Raw genomic sequence first — 7,500 nt, 5'->3', positions numbered from 1 at the left:
CATTTAGGTTGCTTTTCCTAATAGTTTTGTCTCATATTCCCTCCGAGTCTTCTGCTTCTTTTCATTCTCCTCTACTGTTTCATCTTCATCTTCGCCTTGGTCTTCGTTTTCGCCTTTGCCTTCGTCCTCCTTCTCTTCTTTATCCTCGACCTCCCCTCCCTCCTCCTCCTCCTTTTCCTCGTCCCTGTCCTCTTCGTCGTCGTCGTCCTCCTCCTCCCCCTCCTCCTCCTCTTTTTTCCCGTCCTCGTCCTCGTCCTTCTTTTGTTCGTTCTCCCCTTCTTCTTCTTCTTCCTCTTCCTCTTCCTCCTCCTCCTCCTCCTCCTCCTCCTCCTCCTCCTCCTCCTCCTCCTTTTCTTGCCACCATCCTCAGCTCTTGCCCCACCTCCAGACGTCTTACCTCCCACTTGTCCTTTCGCCCAGCCTTGACCCCCCCTCCCCCACCCAACCCCCACTCAACCAGAGGAGTAATCACCCTTTCCTTGCTGCCCATTCAATCCATCCTAACCCGCCATTCACACCTCCTCTTACTCCACACATTCAGCCTCGCCTCGTCCACACATCCATACACACCCATCCTAAAAGGAGGCCCAGTCGTATGTGTGCATGTGCGTGCGTATGTGTGTGTGTTACTCTGTGTGTGTGTGTGTGTGTCTGTCTGTCTGTCTGTCTGTCTGTCTGTCTGTCTGTCTGTCTGTCTCTCTCTCTCTCTCTCTCTCTCTCTCTCTCTCTCTCTCTCTCTCTCTCTCTCTCTATATATATATATATATATATATATATATATATATATATATATATATATATATATATATATATATATATATATATATATATATATGCGTGTGTGTGTGCATTTATTTTTCTTCGTTTTCTTTTCTTTTCTTTTTCTTTTATATCCTTCATTTTTCCTAATTTTTCTTGTTCTGTTAAAATCAGAAACTTTAGTATATGCATTATCTGATTAATGGCAGTGTGTTGGTGTTTAGCTTTATAAACGGCGTAATAGGATAAATGCCAATCTTCATGTACAAATATCTACATATATGGGTGTTTTTATTATTCCTATCATCATCTTCAGTCACCATCATCAGTATCATCAATCATCATGATCATCATTGTCATCATGATTATTATTACTATTTTCATTATTATTATCAGTAGTAGTACTGTTGTTGTTGTGATGTGAACTGTTGCTGTACTTTTGCTTTTGTAGCGGTGTTATTACCATTACAGGCATTACCATTATGAATCATAAACTCTGTTGTATAATTTCCACCCGTCTCCCCTTCGCACAGTCCTTCACTCTTTCCCTTCTCCCCCCCCCCCCCCATCCTTCCTCCCTTCCCTCCCCATGTTTGTGTCCCCTTCATCTTCGCCTTCCTTTTCTCGCGGCCTCCCTCCCCTCCCCCCCGCCGCGCCCCCCGAGGTCCACTTGAGGCAGGGCGGCATAACACGATTACGGCGGCGTAATACATCTCTTGCTGATGGCGGCCGTGACGTCCCCCGCCGGTCATTACCGACTTCACTCACCCAAATGACGCGCACAATTTAATTACCGCCCCTCCCACACCCGCTGTTTTCCTCATTCTTGTATCACCACCTGTCACCACCACCCTGCCCTGCCAACTCCCGCCGAGCCTCCGTGCTTGCCTGCTTGCCTGCTGCCACCACCTGTCAGTGCCAGCTCCTAAGACCTCGCCGCTGCGCTCTTTGCCGTTTTGCCAAGCGTGTTGCCGCGAGCCTTCCTTCTCTGACAACACTGCCTCGACCACTCCTTTATCCTTATGCCACCCGTCGCGGCCGTGCCACGAACCCCTTCTTTCGGCCGCCATTCGTCACCATAAGCTGTCCTCCTCGCCTCCATCACTTCGGTCACACGATCCCATACATGGTTACGATTTTTTTCTTTACCCGGTTCACTCACTACCACCCGCTGTCTTTTCGCCACCTGGCACTGTCTAACAATCAGTGCCACCATCACTGTGGCAAGGCTGCCAACGCCAGGCGTCACTCTGACGCTTCTAGCTTTCATTGTCATATGATCTGACGTCACTCTGCTATTACTGCCAGTGATCTTTCGTCACAGTTACTGAGATATTTTTGTTGTTATTACCTGTTCTCATTTATAGTAGCTCCATTCTGTAGTTAACACTACATCTGTCAAATGGGACCACCTGCTATCACTAGCACCTGCCACTTGCCGACATTCCTCGCGCCAGCCAGCAGCCACCCCGACATAGCTTCGTCAGATTACACATCCACCCCCCCCCCCTCCTGCCCCTCCACCTTAAATATCACCAACTCAAGCATCACGTCCGCTGATAATCACAAATCAAATGATATTGCTAAACCAGATCACAGCGAGTTCCAGTCATTTCGCTTCTAAATTTGCCCTCCACGTGACAGAGCTCTCAGGGAGGCAGAGGAGTAGGAGTGCATGCGCGTCGGGGATCGTATTACACAGCTCCGTGCCCGTTACATTGTAATACCCCACATTAAGTAGTTAATAACCAGTCCCGTTAGGTCATGATGGCTCTCATCGCCTTGATTGATAGATCAGATGTCTTAGTCTCGTTTGCCCTCCAGACCTCTTTGTCTTTGCAAGATGAAGCATAATTCGCTGGCCAAGTCAGTGAACTCGCTTAGCAAAAAAAATATTTTGATTTTTGTTAGGATATTTTTGCTTGGATTTTTACCGTTTTTTATGTGTATCTTCTGGTTCCTCGCCATTGTTTAGCTTGCCATCCTTTATCACGGGTGTTGTGATGACTTTTTTGGTATTTTCTGCATGACTTCTTGCCCACTTTGTAGTCTGTGTCTTTATATACATTTTCCTCTTATCCTCTCACTTGTTTCCACTCTTTATGATTTTTCCAGAATTCTTTCTTCCGCTTTTGTCAGAAAATATTATTATTTGGTTATCTTATCATCGGAAACAAAAGTGTATATATTTTTCACGTTCTATTTCTCACTTAAAGATTTCGGGTTAATGTCTCAAGATGTTTAAATAGCGGGACCTTCATTTGCCCTTTCCTTGGAGCTTTTACGTCACTCTCATTTTGGTTTACTCTTACTTGCTTCTCATTCTCTTCTCTTTTATCTTCCTCTCTCCCCCTTCCTCCTCATCTCTCTGTCTCTTGCTCTCTTTGAAAATGACTCACTCATTTTTTCCCCTCACCTCTCATCTCTTTCTCACACTCTTTGAAACTGACTCATTCATCTCTTTTCCCTCCCTCCCATCTCTCTGTCACTCTCTTTGAAGATGACTCTTTTATCTCTTTTCGATCCCCCTCATCTCTCTCTCACTCTTTAAAAATGACTCCTTCATCTCTTTTCCCTCCCTCTCATATCTCTGTCTCTCGCTCTCTTTGAAGATGACTCACTCATCTCTTTTCCCTCCCTCTCATCTCTCTCTCGCTCTCTTTGAAGATGACTCATTCATCTCTTTTCCCTCCCTCTCATCTCTCTGTCTCTAGCTCTCTTTGAAGATGACCCACTCATCTCTTTTCCCTCCCTCTCATCTCTCTGTCTCTCTGAAAATGACTCTCACGTCGTTCACCGGTTCCCCTCGCTAGCATTCCCTATCCTTCTTTTACAGTCCCCTTAAACGTAGCTTCACGTCGTCGGCTGAATCCTCTGAGGCGTAAACAGTTATCTTAAGACGTCTTCGCAGGTACCCATCTTTCGACAATTTCGGTGACAACACTTTCATCTGTACACATACGGTCATGACAGCCGCCTCCAATACGTATACGCTGGCAGAAACGAGACATTTTTTCTTTCTTTTTTGCAAATTGACATATTTGATGTCCCAGCTTGACCACGCATTCGTAGGTAATTGTATTTGTGTTTGTACATTACTATCGACACTAGATTCAGAAACTATATTGTCTACGGATTCAGAGCGCTGAGATGCCATTTCTTTGGGTCTTCACATCTTCTTGCTTTTACGTGGGATACATCGACAGTGTTAATCATACCAGCCTTAAAAGACAATTGATAGGCCTATCATGATCACAGTAATAGATAACAGCAATAGTTGAATAAAACGCTCCTTTTCCCGTACCACCAAACTGCCGGCACGTCGATGAACGCCGTCGCAACCGCCATTGTCTACTCCCACATTGTCTGCTTCACAAACAATCCTCTAACCTGCATAATCTCCTGTCATCATCCACCCTCGCCTCCATAAACAGTGCTTTAATCCCCATAACCACGTAATGACAGTGCTATTGAGGAACAACGCTGTGACTTCCGTATACTCTTCCTCTACCCCTTAACATTATTGAAACAATGATATTAACATGACTTCCTTGTGCAGACACAACGCTGTGCCCTATGTAATTACGGAGGAATGACAGCAACCCCAAGATAAGCACGGTAACCGGCACAAATTCCTACAAACTTACCGATCCCCCTGCGCCACTAATAACACTGGAGATCCTGTTATCACCACACAATACCATCCGAGGCAGCCTATAGTAACAAAGCGCCCCCGTCAACGCCTTGTCTTCTTAGGCCAAAAAAGTTGTCTGGCGGAACTCAGGAATCTTTAACTTCTCCTAATAGATAATACATTGTTGGTGAAACACATCAAGCCGTCATTTTCTCCATGATTACCAGTTTTTCTTATCCTCACATTCCGCAAGAATGAAAAAGGTAGTGTACATATGGAAATATTCACATTGAAAAGAAAGAGAGAATGAAGGTTTTTTTAGATTCTAAACTTCTCCAACACGGGGCAAAGAAACGTGACAAGAACACCAACAACAACAAGAACGTGGTCACAAACAAGACAAACAGCAATCTAGCGCAAACAAGCCAACGACCGCCCACACTTACACCTCCGCGAGTTCCGCCAGCCCCCACACGCCATCATGGCATACCTCACCATTTGTTCCCTAATTCATACCCTGATACTACATCGGCGCTGCCCCTGTCACCCACATCTTCCCGTCAGCCACGCTAAACACTCACAACAAGGAACGCAACATAAAAAGAAAAGAAGGAAGAGAAACTAAATCCATTATATTCCTACGAAACGAAGTAGAACGAGGAGGGATGGAGAGAGAGACTGAGAAGAAGGAAGAAGAAAAAAAATAAATCCATTATATTCTTCCGTGGCCATGTAGAACGAGAGAGAGAGAGAGAGAGAGTGTGTGTGTCAGAGAGAGAGAGAGAGAGTCAGAGAGACAGAGACGGAGACGGAGACTGAGAAAAAGAGAGACAGAGACTGAGAAAGAGAGAGACAGAGAAGAGGAAGAAGAAAAAAAAATCGTTAACAGACGCAAAAAGGAAAAACGTAAGAGTGTCAGCACGGACCGCTCAGACATAACAGCCAGATAATTGAATCATGGCCAGAAGGTGTGAGGGGGAGATAGAGGGGAGAAGGGGGGAGGATATGTGCGCGTGGGGAGAGGAAGGAAGGAAGGGTGTGTGTGGATGTGCGTGATGAAGAGGAGCTGAAGAAAGGGGATATGGGAGTGAGGGGAAGGGTGATGTGGGTGAGGGGTAGGGTGGTGATGTGGGTGAGGGAAAGTAAGAAAGGGGGTGGAAAGGCCAAAGAGTGGATGAATGGGGAATGGATGGCAGGAGGAAGAAGTGGTTCATCAGTAAAGTTACACAAAGTAAACAAATAATTGTTCTATTGAGAGGAAAGGGGAGGCAGAGAGGAAAATGCGAGAAGAGGAGAGGCAGAGAGGAAGATGTGAATGGAGGGGAGGCAGAGAGGAGGATTTGAAGGGAGGGGAGGCAAAGAGGAAGATGTGAGACAAAGGGGGATAGAGAGGAAGATGTGAGGAGGAAGAAACAGGGAGGGAAGCAGAGAGGAAGATGTGAGGAGAGGGGAGGTAGAAAGGGAGATGTGAGAGGAGGTAGAGAAGATGTGAGTAGAGGGGAGATAGAAAGGGAGGTATGAGGAAAGGGGAGGCAAAGAGGAGGACGTGAGGAGAGGAGAGACAGAGAAGATATGAGGAAAATAAAGGCAGAGGGCCAGTTGCAAGGAGAGGAGAAGCAAAGAGGATGTGAGGAGAGGAGGAGCAGAGAGAAAGATGTGAGGAGAACAAAAGTAAATGTGCTATAGTGCTGTGACAGGAGGTGACAAGGGCGGGCATGTGGCGCGTGTGCGGAGGTGGGTGCGGGTGGAGGCGAGGAAGGTAAAGCAGTGGGGGTGGAGCTAGAGGGGTGAAGGTGGCAGAGGTTATGAATGAGAGGGTAGGGGGAGGAGAGGAGAGGGCAAGGGGAAGGCAGGAGAGGGCTGGGGGGAGGGGGTACACTGCGGACCCTGAGTATTGTTAACTCTAGTTGAGACAGGCGAGGGTTGTATGCGCTTAAGGGTGGGTGTGCCACTGAACGTTGTGTTATCACATCATAGCGTTACGTGCTGTGGATGGCACTGGGCGAGCGCTCGGTGGAGTCGACTGCATGGCACTGAGGGCATCGTGGGGACAAAGGAGACCTGCAGTAGGATGTTTATTAGTAATTTGTGTATTTACATGTTTTCTTTTCCTTTGGCTTGTTTATAAAATGGTCAAGTTACATAACTACTAACGGCAGTATTTTACACTCGAGTGGAATTATGTTTTGCAGCGTGAGTATATTTATAGCTTTGTATAATTACGTAATCAATACTTTCTCCCCTCTTAGACACCAAGAGACCCTCTACCTCCCCTCTACCTTCTTCTCCCCCATCTCCCCCTCCCCTCAGTCGGCAGCCGGCACTGTTCGTATTAACATGGGGGGACTGTCACTTGATCGGACCCACAGCCTCCCGAGCCAACGGAAAAACTTCTCCTTTTGTCAACAAATAGCCTCTAGAGCTTGGAACTTGGGATGTAAATAATCCCCCAATGATTATTGTTTCTCCAAGGCCACTAGGTATTTCCGTCAGAGCCTTAGTTCTACGAATATTTTGCGGTATAGCGAGGGTGAGCCGGAGGTCCGTCTCGCGTCCCATATGACGTAAATGGTCTCGGCGCGCTGCTAATTGCGTTATGACAATATAAAAACTCGGTCTTTGTCGGGTGTAATATAGCAAATGCGATGTAATTGATTGTTTGTGTATAGTGGATGAGGGGAGGACAGTTGTCCTAGCTCTGCTCTAGTGGGGATGCGTACGAGTATATATTTTTTCTCTCTTTTTTTGTGGAGTGAAGGGGTGACGAAGGGTAAGCGGTAGCTTTTTTGTGGTCGATGTTGTGTAGAAATGCTCGAAGAGCTTTTAGAAGTTAGAAATTAATTGTATTGTAGATAGGGAGAATAAGAGAAAGTTACAGGAAATATTACAAGTATTAGTCAGTGTAATAATAATTATACTGTCGATAAAGAGAGCAATCAAGATGATAGTTAGGAATGAAACCAAAGTTTACCCGATTGCATTGTGTTCCTCTTTCATGACAGATCAAGAGAAAGCATACTGTTCATTAGGAATTTAAGTTCCTGTTCAGGATTCGCTGATAGAGAAGCGACCGCATGTTCTCCAGTGTTCTTCGACGGCGGAGAACA

This window comes from Penaeus vannamei, chromosome 5, assembly GCF_042767895.1.
Source record: "Penaeus vannamei isolate JL-2024 chromosome 5, ASM4276789v1, whole genome shotgun sequence".
In the NCBI taxonomy this organism is placed as follows: Eukaryota; Metazoa; Arthropoda; class Malacostraca; order Decapoda; family Penaeidae; genus Penaeus; species Penaeus vannamei.
This window is presented reverse-complemented; position numbering follows the sequence as displayed.